Consider the following 17,713-nt stretch of genomic DNA (forward strand, 5'->3'; position numbering starts at 1 on the left):
AGTGTGTAAATATACCTCTTTCTGGGTGTTTCTGTCTGATCCCTCTGTACTTAGCCAATTAAGAACTATTTCTGGGTGAGGGATTAGCTCAGTGTCAGAGCACATGCTTAGCATGCAAGAGGTCTTGGGTTCAATCCCCAGTACCTCCATTAACAAAAAAATAAAAAATAAAAGGAGGAGGGGAGAAGAACTGTTTTGTTGCCTCTGTCCTCTTAATCCTGTGAACACAAGCCCTTCTAGCAATGGAGCCAGGCTGTCAAGGGATGTGTCCTTGGTATGGGATGCGTATACAAGCATCTTTCTTGTACCAGTGACCGGGTGCAGGGCAGAGAAAGAGCACAAAGGCAGCACCCACTGGCCTGCCTGGTTTTTGGAGAGAATGCAGTTGGATCCTAATTGTGTGTTAAATTGGAAGTCTGACCCTCAGTGTACAGTTTTTAAGTTAAGCAAATAGGTCTCTTTCATGGAACTACTGGGCAGGTTTGTCTGCTGCCTCTGTACTGGGCTTGTGGGGATAGCCCCAGTGAGTCCTCACATGCCCCTTGAGACTTTCTCAGTCTGCTATACCCTTGTGAGTCTCATGGAGGCAATTCCCACTGGCCTTCAGAGCTAGATGTTTTGGGGACCCATCTGTCAGGTGAAAGTCTTAAAAGTTGGGTTGTCAGATGTGGAGTCCATACCTTCTGCTCCTCAGGGAGAATCTGGAGTTGTGAGTTCCCTCCTGATGGTGTGTTACCATGCCGGGGGTGTAGTGACGACAAGATTGTGTCTCACCCTCTACTACACTTTACGATGTGGCGATTTTCTTATCGTTCCGTTGTGCAGGCATCACTGAGCTACTTTCTGAGTTCTTTTTCAGAGGGAATTGTTCCATGTGCAGCCATAGATTCATTGTGCCCATGGGAGCAGGGGAGCTTGGGAGACTTCTATGTCACCATCTTCTATTCCTTTTTATTTGATGACTTATGTCAAGAACTGCCTATAATTGTAGCACATGTGTAAGTTTTAGACTATCTTATGACAGAATTCAGAAATGCTGTGTAATCCCTCTTGTTTTTATCTGGTATCTCTTCCTGGAATGTTCCATAAACAAATAAAAATAGAAACATACATACACACAGTGGGAAGAGTTGGAACGGAAAGACTGATTCATACGTCTGTACTTGCATATAGACGTAATTGCCTCTGACTTGATGGGAAGGAACATGGAGCCTTCATTGAGTTAATTGAACCCTAGCTTTTGGGCTCCCATCTCTCAGAAGTTACAGTTTTCAAAGTCAATATGCTATTGTACTTTGGGAAAGTAATGACTTTTCTTCATATAAGTTTTTCTCTTTTTTCTTTTGGTTTTCAACTTTTGGGAAAAGTGAAGTGGTGAGTTGGATTTTAAAGATTTAGTACGTAAGGGAGCAGTGGTAGTTTAATCATTCTGTGTAGAAAATCAATCTCAATATTGGTAGGCTCCAACCTTGCTAACCCTATTGGTTTTGTGCTTACTCTGATTTCCTCCGACAATGTCATCATTATGTGATTGTATGGAAAACACCAAACGTTTAAAGTTATATGTGCTCCATAAAAGCACCTCAGTTTTTATTTCTAAGATGAAAAGTTCAAACCATCCAGCTTTTCATCCCAGCTATTATTCTGTCTGTTTCTGTAATGAGGCATTGAAAGAAATAAAACTGTGCCAACTGAATGAAGTGCAAACACAGGGTACCTCAAGGACCCTGTAAGGCTGGAGCCGTGACTATTGGGAAAGGTGATTGTGGGGTTCATCCAGAAGGTACTGCTGCCGTGTTGGGTGCTCCGTCCACATCTGGTGGTGACATCGATGCATGACATTTCATTTAGGTTCAAATGTTATATTTACACTTGATTCCTTGTTTGGTCCTATGAAGAGGTGAAATTATAAAAAATAAAGTATGAAGAATTTTTTTTTCTAAAATGATTATTGAAATCAGTAATGATTCCCTCAGCCTCTATAGAAGGCACGTGAAATCAGTTTAAAATGTGCTGCTGAAAAAATTCCTCTTTTAAAAATCATCCTTCTCCTGAGGAAGATGTTAAATAATTTTCTTGACATGTCACATCTTCTCTTTTCATTCTGTCTGATACCGGATTCTTCATACTCATCCCCTCTGAGGTCTACTCAACTCTTCATATTTCTCACTCATTTTTTCCTTTTTTCATGAGTTTAGGAATTAGGTTCCTATTAAGAATTGACTCAAACTTATAATTCTTTTCTTTCATATCTTTGTATTCTTTACTCCTGCCCATTTTATTTGACATCTTTTTGATGACATTTCCACACTCAAGATAAATCCCCAGTTTGTCTATGTCACGGTGAACCACCATCTATTTTCTATGGTAATTTTGCTTATTCTGAAGTGATCTCATTCTTATTGCCTTGACACTGCTTTATTTAAACTTGTTCAGAATCATAGGTTCTTGTTTTTACCCCCCTTTTCCGATTCTTTTTGACTGCTCCCTAATTGTTCTCTGGACTGCTATTTCCTGGGACTGTTTCTCTTTATTTTTCTCTTTCCCATTGAGATGACGTCTGTTTACAAGTAGGTGAAAGCATAAGCTTTAGTAAGAGTTGTAGTTTCAAATCTGGTACAATTGGATATCAGCTTCCACCAAACTCTATTTTGGGAAACTAATATAATAGAATATAGGGTCAGTTCTAGAACATGGTCAGTTACTGGTCAAGTATTGTGACTAAGGTTGTTAGATCTTCAAAATCAGAGTAAAGTATCTGAAAAGAACACTCAGTTACAGGATATTCCTGAATCTCTTGCTCCATTCTTTAAGTCATCAGTAACCCCTCATCACTTTTATTCCTCAATATGGAAATACCCACTGACAGAGAAAAACAGCTGTTAGATATGTAGCAGTTCAGTGTTGAAAGAAAGCATGCTCGGTGTCATCTTCGTACAGACTCCAGACTACTTGTGGTGGCTGCATGGATCATGTTAGGAGGGAGTCTGAATTAAGCGTTAGTATCAGCCCAAAAGACTACTGAGATTAATCAGTGATACATGTGGTACTTGCCTCAGTCCTGGGGACTGAGACTGATACTGAGACTGTCTTCATCATCCTTCATCCAAGAAGAAAACAACTGAGGTCTTTGTTAGGGGAAACTGTGAATAATGGCACATATGAATGAAATTGTCAGTGATGTGGAAAATTACTTGGAAAGAGAGTTTTGAAGGCAGATAGCAGGGAACTAGTAATGAGTCTGTTGCCATAGGGAAAACCTAAAAAGAAAGCATAAATTAAAATGATCAGTGGAGATGAAGAGGGAATGATGGTTCAGAGAGTTTACTCACTATTAGAATGGGTTTGAATTAATCCTAGATTAGATGTGGAGGATGAAGAAGAAAGGAGTTAAGGAAGACACTTAGATTTATTGCTAAAATGATAGTGTGGACTGTTATATCACTGGGAATATAAATGAAAACCAAGGGCCTTTAGGGATAAGGCAGATACTCTGTTCTGAATATCCCTACTCCACATTTTGGTTGCTGTTCATTATACTTTATTATTTGTACTAATTTTTAATGACACCAATACACACAGACTCTTTGTTAAAAAAGTAAAATTAAATAATGGCTAAAGTCCCTTTAATCATTTGTTGTATATATATTTTTATTGAAGTATAGTCAGTTTACAGTGTGTCAATTTCTGGTGTACAGCTTAATGCTTCAGTCATACAAGAACATACATATATTCATTTTCATATTCTTTTTAACCATAAGTTACTAAAATATATTGAATATAGTTTCCTGTGCTATACAGTATGAACTTGTTGTCAATTTTATATGTAGTAGTTAGTATATGCAAATCTCAATCTCCCAGTTTATCTCTTCCCACTCCCTGGTAACCATAAAATTTTTTCTATGTCTGTGACTCTATTTTGTAGATAAGTTTTTCTTTCCTTTTTTTTTCTTTTTGATTCTCCATAGAACTGATATCATATGGTATTTTTCTTTCTCTTTCTGGCTTACTTACCTTAGAATGACAATCTCCAGGTCCAACCACATTGCTGCAAATGGCATTATTCTGTTCTTTTTTATGGCTGAGTAGTATTCCATTGTATAAATATACCACAACTTCTTTATCCAGTCATTTGTTGATGGACATTTAGGTTGTTTCCATGTCTTGGCTATTGTATTATAGTGCTGCTATGAACATTGGAGTACATGTATCTTTTTGAATTAAGATTCCCTCCAGATATATGCCCAGGAGTGGGATTGCTGGATCATATGGTAAGTCTATTTTTAGTTTTTTGAGGAATCTCCATACTGTTTTCCATAATGGTTGCACCAAGCTACATTCCCACCAACAGTGTAGGAGGATTCCCTTTTCTCCATAGCCTCTCCAACATTTATTCTTTGTGGACTTTTGAATGATGGCCATTCTGAGTGGTGTGAGGTGAAACCTCATTGTAGTTTTGATTTTCATTTCTCTGATAGTTAGTGATAATGAACATATTTACATGTGCCTATTGGCCATTAGTATGTCTTCATTGGAGAATTGTTGGTTTAGGTATTCTGCCCATTGTAGGATTGGGTTGGTTGTTTTTTTCTTTTTAAGTTATATGAGCTGTTTATATATTCTGGAGATTAAGCCCTTGTCAGTCTCATGTTTTGCAAATATTTTCTCCCATTCTGCAGGTTGTCTTTTTGTTTTGTTTATGGTTTCCTTTCCTGTGCAAAAGCTTATAAGTTTAATTAGGTCTTATGTATATTTTTAATTTTTTTGCATTTTTATTGAGTTATTTTACAAAGTTGTGTCAAATTCCAGTGTAGAGCACAATTTTTCAGTTATAATGAACATACATATATTCATTGTCACATTTTTTTCACTGTGAGCTATATAGAAATATATATATATATTTCCCTGTGTTATACAGTATAATCTTGTTTATCTACTTGTTTATTTTTGCTTTTATTTCTATTGCCTGGGTAGATAGCCCAAAGACAACATTGCTGAGATTTATGTTGGGTAATGTTTTGCCTGTTTTCTTCTAAGAAGTTTATAGTGTCTTGTATTATGTTTCAGTCTTTCAGCCATTTTGAATATTTTTTTATGTATAGTGTGAGCATTCTAACTTCACTGATGTACATGCTGCTATCCAGTTTTCCCAATGCCATTTGCTAAAGAGACTTGGTCTTTACTCCATTTTATGTTCTTGACTCCTTTGTCAAAGATTAACTAACCAAAACTCTGTGGGTTTATTTCTGGACTCTATTCTGCTCCATGGATCCACATGTCTGTTTTTGTACCAATAGCAAGCTGTTTTGATTACTGTAGCTCTGTAGTATTGTCTGAAGTCTGGGAGGGTTATTCCTCCAGCTTCATTCTTTTTCTTCAGTAATGCTTTGGCAATTCTCGGTCTTCTGTGAATCCATATAAAATTTAGGATTATTTGTTCTAATTCTGTGAAAAACATCCTGGTTAATTTGATAGAGATCACGTTAAATCTGTAGATTGCTTTGGGTAGTATGGTCATTTTAATAATATTAATTCTTCCAATCCAAGAACATGGGTTATCTTTCCATTTCTTTATGTCATCTTTAATTTCCTTAGTCAGTGCTTTGTAGTTCTCTGCATATAAGTCTTTCACTTTCTTGGTTAGATTTATTCCTAAGTATTTTATTTTTTTGGATGCAATTTTAAAAGTTATGTTTTTCTTTGCTTTTCTTTCCTGATATTTCATTGTTTGTGTAAAGAAATGCCACTGTCATTAATCATCATTCTTAAATCGAGTCCTTGTCTCTCATCCCCAGAGATAATTATAGTTATGAACTACTCATCTTTCATGTATTCACATATACTAGGGTTTCTTAATTCCATCAATATTGATATCTGTTGTTGGAGGCTGTACTGTGCATTGTAAGATATTTATCAGCATGCTTTGCCTCTGCTGCCTAGGTATCAGTTCTGAACACCCAGAGAGACAGTCAAAGATGATGTGTGTCCAAATGTCCCCAAGGGGCAAAATTACCCCCAGTTGAGGAGAATTACACATATGAATATACACATATGAATCCATAGAAAAGGGATCTTAAGGGAATTTCAGTTAAACACAAACATGAAAGATATTTTATAAAAGCTCACTCAACTCCAGCCCAATTCCCTTTTAATGTTCCTTACTGCATGTTAGTGCATGGAAACCTAAAACCCGTATTTCCAAGACTCATTACAGTTCAGATTCTGCAAGTTATCTACATTAAACCAAGCCAAGGCAGCAACATTTGATAGTAAAGGCAAAGAAAATATCAAGCAGATATGTAATTCCTCTGGCAAGCATGATTATAATGATATTTGGGGTGTGTGTGTGTGTGTGTATGAGTGTGAGCTGCATCAGAAATCCAAAGTCAGGAGCTTAGTCTCCTGGCTATGGAGAGACATGGGGCAAAGATCTTTTGGCCCAGTTCATGGCAGACATAGCATGGCTCTGGAGCCAGCAATAATGATGGTCGTTTCTTAATTCTGTAGCATCCCAAACATCACAGAGTCAGTGGCTGCCTTAGTGGTCTAGTTCAGCAGTGTTGTTCAGGGAATTTTTCAAGAGATGCTTATCTGGCCTCTTCAGTGATTTTGTGAGAAGCATAATAATGAATGATAAATAACAAATCCTCCTCTCGTCACACTATCCAAGGGACAACAGCTAAATCCAGACTCATTCTCTGCTGCCTTCTGAAACTTTAAGAAAAAACAAAAGACATTAGTTGTACACTATGATTACAAAGAGAACAGGAGTGGGGACTACAGTGAGTAAAAGATGTTAACAAATTTTTAATGAAGGGATGTGGATGAAGCATTAGCAGATTCAGAAGGTTGTTGTCAGTTCCTGGCAGAAGACATTGCCAATGGAAAGCCCAGTGATTCATTCTGCAGACCCTGAGTAGACCTGAGAATCAGAGGCACTGATGTTATTGGGTGAGATGATGAGTGGGAGTGAGGCCTGTGTATTACATGTGGGGCTAAGATCAGGGAAATCGTTAAAAAGCACAATATGGAACAGGTACCTGCCCCATGTAACTTTATTATTCCATGCATCCTAGTGACTGCTTGTCCCCAACACTGCAAAATGGTACTAGAGAAGCATCAGACTCAGGGACATGGGTCACTGTAGACTGACAGAGAGCTGCCTTCCAAAAACCAGAAGTGTTAAGGGAAATCCAGCACATGGAGTGGTGGGACTTCCTGTCCTCTGATAGATAATTAAACTTCTTAGAATGCTGATAGCCAGATCTACACACTCCAGGTATGAGCTGAGCAAATCCTCCTACAGAGACACTGAATAAACCAACAGAACAGATTTTTAGATACTGATACTTTGGAGTCTGACTGCTAAATGTATGGTTGCCCAGCCTGTCTATCTGGTATTTCTATTAGAAAAATCAGTAGTTGACGGTTTTCTTCCTCCACCCAACATAGAGCATCTATCAGTATTTGAGTGTCCCGAACTTAAACATGAATGATAACATAAAATATCAGATATGTGTGTGTGTGTGTGTGTGTGTATGAGTGTTGTAGTGAAGGAGGGCAGATTTGAGAGTATCCAACAACATGAAAGAGAGTAAAAAATAATTAGAGGAAAAAGGAACTCCAAGAGAAAAGAGAGTGTGTGTATATACGTATGTCTGTCTATGGAGACAGAGGAATGTTATCAGTGTGTATAAACATATGATATTTAAATAAATAACACACACACACACACACACACACACACACATGCACAGAAGCTCTCCAAATGAACCAGCCCAAGTTCTCCCCTTTTAGAACTTGCCTGCCTGCTTTTATGACCCATGGGCTTGCTTTGCCCCTTTAACAACCTCACGTAACAGGATGTGTGACCCACAGCAAATCTTTGAAACTCCATGGACCTCAGTTGTTTCATTAGTAAAAAGGAAGAGCTTGAACTTGGTCTCTGAAGATCTTTCAAGCACTAATATTAAATTTTTTTTTCTCTCTTTTGATCTCTTTTTCCTATTAATATATTTACTTGCAGGGGCACATAAACAGTAATTTTGCAAAACACTTCCTTTTTGTTTCCAAAAGACATTAATTAAACCCACATAAAGCAGCAGGTGTACAGTCATTTCTGTGCCTTTTAGTCTTCACTTGTTGAGAAAGCAAGCCTTTAGGTGAGCAATGATGCCCGCATTGGCGGGGCAGGGGTGGGGGTTTGCAGTGACTTGGCATCTTCTGGCACATTTTTGCCTTAGACTAAGTTAAGGTGCTAAGCCTAAAACAATATTCCTTTGCAAGATTTAGCATGGAAAGAATTATTGAAACCACAGGGTAGAAATTAATGATTAGCTTGAGGTGCTATTAGCATATCAGGAGAAAGGACTAAATGAGCTATGATCTGAATTAAAATATGTCATCCTGGAAATTGCAAGTGATAGGATGGAGAAACAGTACTGGGTAATAGGGGAGAAGGAATGAGCTATTAGACGGAGAAGCAAGGAGACAAGCATTTAAATTAAGAGGACAGGACAATGAGACAGCGTGCGTTAACGTGCACACTCCCAGACTGAAAGACACTGTGGTTAGTCTTTGTAGACAGGAAGCGATCCATCAGCTGGGCTAGAATGCAGCTCTAAGGGGACCAGGCAAGGAAAAGGATGCAAAGTACTTTTCTGCTTGGATAAAGCAAGCAGACAAAAATTCATCCCAAGCACTTCTCCCTTAAGCGACATCATTAAGTGCTGCCATGAGCAAAAGGCTCACTAATCAGAAAGTTACTGAGGAGGAAAAAAAAAAAACAGGGTGAGGAGCTATAAAAAGCCTGATGAGTCAATGTTTAAGAAAAAATACAATGAAAAGTGAGTCACTTTGCACTGTTTTGGCAAAGGTGGGCATCAAAATACAATATTTATATTTGTAATTATATTTAAGAGGTAAGGGAGAGAGAGAGACAGGCTGAGAGAACAAGAGAGAGGAAACTAATAAAATCACATCCCCATTGGAATGAGTCGTCTGTTATAAATCTCTCCACGCTTGTGCTTACTGACAGATCACCTCATCAAGAGCTGGTTTCTTTGTTTGGGAAAGTCAGGTGTGAGTTTGCCATGTAGCATTGTTACTTTCAGCATGGTGTGCAAGCTTTGCTTCTAGAGTGTCGGTCCACCCAGTGTGTCTGGCTCGAGGAAATCTGAGTAGGGCAGAGACAGAAATATCATGAGCCTGTAGCAGCTGCACTACAAACAGGCCAGCAGAAGTGATTATAAGGTTGTTTTTTTAATATTTTGTTTGATTGAGAATAATTAATCAAACTAGGTAAGACATTAGATTAGCCCCTTTGAACACCAGGAAGCATTTTTGCCCTGCTGTCAAACACAAAGCTATAGGCATGGATAAGGAACCATTATTTAAGAACCCATAAATTTCCAGGTTCAAAGTTCAGTGACTGATTTTGGCAAGCCCTATTTAATAAACACCAACCCTAAACCCAAAAAATCAGATTTGTAATCTCAGCATCTCTGTTTCCAGATAGTTGTTTTTTTAACTGAAGTTTATTTTTGCTGTGTGCTTAAAAGTTGAGAATAACAGTTTTATGTATAGCTTTTCATTGTAAGCAAAAAGGAATGAAAGCCTTCATAAAATTATCATGTTATGATTTTTTAAAGCAAGTTCTCATCTTGTCAATAGCATTTCCAAACCTTTTTTTTTTTCTTTAATTACCAGTTTCTTTTTTTTAAGTTTTATTTCTGGGGACTAGTGCTACATAGGTGAGGGGGATGCATTCTATTTCCTCACATGATAACAGTCTACTATGGAAGTCAGCATTTTACAGTGAATTAGCTGAGTGAGAAAATGCTGCAGTATCAATTCATATTACAAACCATGAGGAGGCTAAGGTGGCATTATCAGCTTTCTTACATGATAGAACAGTTCTTCACATAGAAGATGCTTGAGCTGGAATCAGAATGAGAAAGGTTTGCCAATTTGTTATCATCTGGGGCTGACATTAGCAGCTATATGGGCTTGTTAGTGGATAAGGGAACTGTTAATTTTTCTATATGGCTGGGGTTTAAGGAGTGAAGAAATGGGTCAGTGAGTGGTAGGTAAGGGTTTAACCAATATTATAATAGTTGAACAACATCAAGATAAAATACTATTACCTGCCCTGCTGAATTCACCATCAGATTAATACTATGAGTTGGAGCTTTATTGTATCATAAGACTTTGTGACTTGCTTGTTCTGCCTGATTTGATCTTGGTGATCAATAATAATATACACTGCTGTCAAGCAAGTCAAATTTGTCATCACAGACTACTTTCATCTATTGATTTGCTTTTTACCAATTCAGCTAGTTCCACTGAATGATGCAGAAAGGGCAACAGAAGTAGATACTATTTCGTATTCAACAGAGATGTCTAGAAATGGTGTCAGTTTATAATTGGGCAAATCATAGTTCTTTTCTCCTTCCTGTTTTTAGAATTAACAAGTTTCTCAGCCTTTCAAATGCCTTCTTCATTAATTGGTGAAAATAATGATTCAGACAGATGGCTTCTTTAAGGGAAGTAGTTACTATTATATCACTTGGGGAAGAGCCATCTGCTCCGATGTGGGTGGGGGGCTTCCAGATGTTGCCATTTCCCTATCACCTGTGGGGTCTTTGTAACCCACTATTTCAACTATGATACAGGACTCTTTAAGGAGTAACAGTGTTTACATGATCATTTCCATTAACACATGTAAAATATCTAGGTATAGCCAAGTGTATTGGATTGAGGCCAGAGTCCTTTCTCACATCTCTTCTGTCCCTTCTCCAGCTTCATATTTTAATTCAAAGTTTAAATCTTCCATTATTAAAACTATTGTAAAGGGGGGAAATCCTAATTAGAATGGGCAAAGTATCTTGATTGGGCAGATACTTTTCCAAAGAAGATATGCAAGTGGCTGATAACCACATGAAAAGTTCCTCAGCATCACTAATAATTAGGGGCATGCAAATCAAAACCACAGTGAGATACTGTCTCACACCCACAAGGATGGCTAGTGTTAAAACAAATGAACAGAAAATAACAATTGTGGGATATTGGCAAGAAACACGCAGAAAATAACGAGTGTTAGATATTGGCAAAATTATATATCCAAAAGAAATAAAAGCAGGGTCTGCGATATCTGTACACACATGTTCATAGCAGCATTATTCACATTAGCTAAAAGGTAGAAGCAACTCAAGTGTCCCTATATGGGTGAACAGATAAACAAAATGTGGTATACATTCAATTAAATATTTAGCTTTAAAAAGGAAGGTAGTTCTGACACATGCTGTACCATGAATGAATTTTGAAAACATGCTAAGGGAGATAAGCCAATAATCAAAAGAAAAATATTGTATTATTCTAGGCACCTAGATTAATCAAATTAATAGAAAATATAATGATGGTTGCCAGAGGCTGGGAGCAGGGAAGGCTGGGAGTTATTGTTTAATGGATAGAGTTACAATTTGGGAAAATCAACAGTCCTGGAGATAGATGGTGGCAACATTTGCATGATAATGAATGTATTTAGTGCCACTGAAGTGTACCCTTAAGTATTTTAAATCGCAACTTTCATGTCATGTATATTTTGACATGATCACAATAACACTGTGGAATTAGTTTTTTTTTTTCTGTTTCAAAACTAGCAGCATGTGTTCTAGCTTAGAGGTTGTGCTTCACTCTTCCTTCCCAGCTTGGGGAAATTGCAGAGAAAGCCCATAGCATCTCCTCTATTTTCTTAACCTTTCATCTTTTCTCTTTCTAAGAAATTGATAACTATGTTATTCTCCAATACAAGCAACATATCTAATTCTTATACCCATAGACTAAATTTTCCCTCCTGGATCAAGGATGGCAACATGTTATAATAGCTGAACAAGAAAATAAGACATGAGAGCAGGCTACAAAGGAAGGACACTAATGGGGTCACAATGAACCTGAGATCACAAAAGTAAGCAAAGTTCAGGGAACATAAAATTGCAGTTTAGAGTATAGTGAGAGGTCTGTGTGGATACTCAAAAGCCAGAAATCTGCACAGCCTCAAGATCAAGATGAATGGCCCGGGCAAAGCAGTCGCTGGTCAAATTCCAAAGAACTCATAGAAAATTTGCACTGTGCTAAACCTGGAAAATGAGGGACACTATGATAGGCTTTTCCACATAACGTAAAAGATCTCATCTGCTCTGTATTCTTACGCACCATCACCAGTGGCAACCTACACTAAAGGAGGCTAATAGAATGATAGTAAAATCTCTGGCAAAGTTACTTTTTCCCTATAGTATCATGCCAGAATGAATAACTAATAATGAGAAGTAACATTTACATAGCACTTGTCATGCTTCATATAACTAAACAGTGGTGGTTATACATGGTCTGCACCAGGGTTGTAATCCTGTACTGGAAGGAAGGATCATGCCAATAACCTTGCTTTGTCTGGCACTGACAAGAGAGTACTTCTGATAATAACATCAAGAAAATCAAGTGCTTTAAGATACATGTATTCAGATATCTAAAAAGTAGCAGGTAAAAATAATAAAAATCTAGAAAGAGGGTCAATTTTTAACTATTGAGTTTACAAATAAAACTACAGACATTGATACAAAATTCTTTATAAAAGGAATAATCTAAGTTAAGGAAAAAAGCAATGCAAACAATGCAACACACATGGCTTACAATAGTTAAAAAAAAAGGGAATAAACTAAAATGCTCCAATGAGTAGAGGTAATTATCATTTTAAGTATATTGTACCAACATGAAAAAGCCATAAACAGTAATGTGCGAAAATGGAAAATAAAAATGATACACTAAGATCACAACCATGTTAAAATATATAACCATAAAACTTAAAATGATAACACATACCTTTTGGTAAATTAAAATAGATGTGATTTTTCTCTTCTTTTAAACTTTATGTAATGATACAATGATAAGAAATCTATGGCTTTAAATAGACATGAGTTTAATAGCTCTTATTTGTAGTGTTTACATGACTTCAGTAATATCTTGAGAAATCTACAAGGTAAGTATTATTGCCACTAAAAAAGGAGGAGGAGAATTAGCGGTAGTAGTGATAATGGTGGTGGTGGTGGTAGTGGTAGTAATGGTAGTAGTGGTAGTAGTAGTGGTAGAGGTAGTAATGGTAGTGATAGTGGTAGTGGAAGTAATGTAGTAGTGATGGTAGTAGTACTGGTAGTGATAGTAGTGATGGTAGTAGTGATAGCAGTGTTAGTAATGGTAGTAATAGTAGTAGTGTTAGTGGTATTATTAGTACTGGTAGTGGTGACAGTAGTCATAGTAGCCATGGTAGTTGTGGTAGTAGTAGTACTGGCCATGGTGGTAGTCGTAACTTATGGTTAAACTGGTCACACAGTTACCAGGTAGAATATTCAGGACTTGACAGATGATTGGTCTGCCTCTGAAACTTACGGTCTTTAACGTATGCTCTCTCTGTGTTTGACCCCATGCTGAATCCGTGTAATTGTTGTGGAAAAACGTGTTACAACTCAGTTGTGACAGCAACCTGGATCCGGGCGAGAGACCAAGTAGCACTTAGAGAGTTGGAGAACTCAGGTTTATTACGCCAGTGGGCCAGAGGAGTTAACACTTCAAGCTCTGGACCCCATCTGTAGGTTTACACAAGCCTTTTATAGGCTGCCAGTCTTACACTTTGCAACATCATATGCAAATAAAGTACAACAGAAGTTGACCAACCAGGAACAAGCTTTGTAGAAATAGACCAATCAGGAGTGAGCTCCATGCAAATGAAGTACTACAAATGGACCAATCAGAAGTGAGAAAAATAACCAATCAGAAGCGAGAGTAATAACCAATCAGGAGTGAAGGAAATAACCAATCAGAAGTGAGCTCAGGGAACCAATAGAAGTCTAGATGTAAGTTAGCCACTATAGAGGCAAAAAGTGAGATAGAGCCTCTGGGCCAGGGAACCAGTCGTTGCTGGGAGGAGAGCAGCAGCCCTGCCTAGGGGGTCCTGCCGCTCTTTTTATGGGGCTTCCCACCTCATTCCCCTCTTTTAATGCTCTCTTTAACATCTGTAGGGAGCATCAACCTTAGAGTGGTGTCCCTTATTCATCATTGGTTCTTCCTGGTCCAGGGGCCTGTACTGAGTAATTACTAGCTGTAGTCTCAGTGACTCTATTCGTGAGCTAATGAAATGGGTAATGAGAATAAGGATGCAGGGACCAAACAGCAGTGCTTGAAGGATCACAAGGAGGGGGCCTGCTAGGGGGAGGAGCCAGGAGGCCCAACTCCAGAGGTTATTCCATTGTGCCCAGGAGTTTGCTAATTCCTGGTTTTTGTGTTCACCTTGATCTCATAATTTTTGGACCGTATTTCTGACAATTCCTGATTGATTTACATAGAAACAGCATTCTTCATTTAGGAAGAGACAGAGTCCCCCCTTTTTGGCAGTGAGCAAGTCTAAACGCCTCCTGTTCTGTATGACTACTGCTGCTAGGAACCCCACCTTCCATTTCTGAGGAAGAATGATAAGTAGACATATCCTTGAATGAAAAACCCTCAAACCTTCCCATATTTTTCCTCACCCACTCTCCTTGTAGGCCTCATTTTCTTTCTCATGGAAACGTGTATTTCCTGATAGAATTAAAGAGCAGCCTCCAAATCTAGTCTTTTTCTGTCAGTGAAATTTTAAAAGTTCGATGGAGAAGGTGTATTCCCTCAGACTCTGCCTTTTCTTCTCAAATGATTAAAAAATTTTTTTGATTTTGAAATGTTAGACTTACAAGCGGCAGAGATTCCTGTATCTATCCCATCAGCTTCTGCAAAGGTAAGTATCTGACATAGCATGGTAAAATTGTCAATACTAGCAAACCAACATTGTTATAATATTATTTATTAAACTGCAGACCATATTCAGATTTCACCAGTTTTTCCACTAATGTCCTCTTTTTGTTTCAGGATCCAGTTCTGCATCTGACATTGCACTTTTTTTCCCTAAGTCTCTTTCAATTTGCAACAGTTCTTTAGTCTTTCCTTATTTTTTTTTTTTATGATCTTGACACTTCTGAATAGTATAATTGATTAATTATATTCCAGAATGTCCTTCAATTTGAATTTTTCTGATGTTTCCTCATGATTGGTCTAAGGTTAAGAATATGTCCTTCTTCAACACTTGGTATCAAAAACAATGTCAATATATTTTACCGCTGATGCTAACTGTGATTACTTGGTTAAATAGTGTTTGCTGTGTTACTATCTTTCCATTTATAGTTAATAAATATCTTGGGGTAGATATTTTGAAAGTATGATAATATCTTGTTTCTTCTGAAAGTTTCACCTGCTACTCAGTAACCTCTGGTGGGCCTTGTCTAGAACAATAATGTCTGTGGTGTTTGCTTACTGCTGGTTTTCTACTGAAGTGTAATTGGAATCTGTAGCAAGTAAAGAGCACATACATGGCACAAGAAACAAGTTTTTTCCTTCCTCAGATCCTCAATATAACCTGGAGGATGTGAAAATATATCTCTTAATATTGTCTTTTCCCTTAATCAGTACTGGATTCCATGGAAAATTCTACTTACCTTCAGTTAATAATGGTGTGTCATTGTTCTCAGTCACCTAATTTACTTTGGAACTAGAGTAGAAAGAGTGAAAAATAAGATTCCACTGTACCGTATGATGATATGAGTCTACTTCCTGCATAAATTCCAATGATAGGGGAAAACGTTGGCAGTATTCCTTTCAATATGAAAGATGTCAACAACCAAAGAAACCTCATTGACTTTATTAGGTATCCCCTAGTTTGTGCCTTTAATGAAACAGATTTGATGACATGTAAGAAAATATCTCTTCAGGTTCCATTTGTTTCAGTATTGTCTAGCCCTTCTGAGCCTAAGTTGTTTTTCAAAGGAATCATATAATAGACTGACATATCATATTTCCATAAAACTAAAGGAAAAGTTTCCCTCAAGGAAAACGTGGAAAATTAAGTGACTCGAAGATCTCCCATCTTCCCATTCCATTCAGACAAGGGACTCAGAGAAGTGACTTAAGAAGCGGGCTTGGTTGTGCCTGTATGTGTATATGTGTCCAAGGACAAGTCTTCCTTTGATTTCAGTTTCTCTGAAACTAAAGACAGACAAGTGCTAAGATCTCACATTTCATGGAAAATTTAAAATACTATTTACTCAAACTGAATAGGCAGAGCGTAAATTAGACAGTTAAGTAACAGCATGGTTTTCCTGAATATACTTTTATGTATTTTATTTATGAATAATGCTACTTGTTATTCCACTTGCCTCCTTGTTGCAAATTAACTCTGACAAGTAAGACATAGGTTAAAAACATTAATCCTTATAGTGTATATATGAATAGGTTTATTTCTATCATTTGTATATTATTGAAATATGCAGTATTTTATAGATTATATCAAGACATGAAAAGAAACATGTTCATTATTTTCTCTTATATATAGAGTATTCATAATGAATGTTTTTCAACTTTAATTGCTAGAAGTTAAGGGTTTTGTTTTTTTATTATTTTTTACAGTTTTTAAAAATTGAATGAAAGAGTGTTTAAATTCTACAGTGCTTTACAATTTTCAAGAGTTTCACACACATGATTTCATATAATCCCATAATAATCCCTATTTTTTTATCCTCTTACTCCTATGTTGCCCCATCCCCATTCCCTCTCCCCACTGGTAACCACTAATTTGTTTTCTATATCTGTGAATCAGTTTTTTGTTTTGTTTTGTTTTGTTTTACTCACCAAAATAAAATTAAAACTTTTTTGATTCCACATGTAAGTGATATCATACAGTATTTGTCTTTCTCTGACTTGTTTCATTTAGCATAAGGCCCTCTAAACCTCTAATTTTGCAGATGGCAAAATTTCATTCTTTTTATGGCTGAGTAGTATTCCACTGTGTGTGTATCACACCTTCTTTAACCATTTATCTGTTGATGGACACTTAGGTTGCTTTCATACCTTGGCAATTGTAAATAACATGGCTGTGAACATTGGGGTGCATGTATCTTTTTGAATTTGTGTTTTTTTCAGATATATATCCAGGAGTGGGATTGCTGGATCATATGGTAAGTCTATTTTTAGTGTTTTGAGAAATCTCCATACTGTTTTCCACAGTGGCTGCACCACACTACATTCCCACCAACGGTGTACAAGGGTTCCCTTTTCTTCATGTCCTCGCCAACATTTGTTATTTGTGTTCTTTCTGATGATAGACATTCAGACAGTGTGAACTGGTATCTCATTGTGGTTTGGATTTGCATTTCCATGATCATTAGCAATGTTGAGCATCTTTTCGTGTGTCTGTTGGCCATCTGCCTTTCCTCTTTGGAAAAATGGCTATTCGGTTCTTCTGCTAATTTACATGTTTGTCAGTTTACCTATACCAGTACAATCTTAGGCAAAATGGAATGGCAAGTAAATTTAGTCTTTGCTTTCACTGATTTTCCTTCTTTACTAAATTCTGCATACAAAAGTGTGAATCCGTTGAAAATAGGATCTTTGTCTTAGCCATTTCTGTATTTTCATTGCTTTAATAGTACTCTCACGTTATAGACATTCAGAGTACATTTTGCTGAATTCAATGGAATTGATTGAAATGGAAGGGAATTCAAGATTATCTCTGGTTAAGAATGAGAGATCTGGATATGGAGATAGAGAATCTGAAGGTTAAATTATAGCTCTGTCACTCAGA

General features: G+C 37.2%; 1 long non-coding RNA gene across 1 annotated transcript in view; it reads left to right on the plus strand.

Moving 5' to 3' along the window:
• Nucleotides 1-17,250, plus strand: part of LOC141577391 (uncharacterized) — a 376,830-nt gene extending 359,580 nt beyond the window's left edge. Inside the window, exon 3 of the long non-coding RNA XR_012506269.1 lies at nucleotides 17,053-17,250. This is a non-coding gene — a long non-coding RNA (uncharacterized LOC141577391). The remainder of the gene's footprint in view (nucleotides 1-17,052) is intronic.
• The last annotated feature ends 463 nt before the right edge of the window (nucleotides 17,251-17,713 follow it).

Source organism: Camelus bactrianus, chromosome 4 (assembly GCF_048773025.1).
Source record: "Camelus bactrianus isolate YW-2024 breed Bactrian camel chromosome 4, ASM4877302v1, whole genome shotgun sequence".
Classification (NCBI taxonomy): Eukaryota; Metazoa; Chordata; class Mammalia; order Artiodactyla; family Camelidae; genus Camelus; species Camelus bactrianus.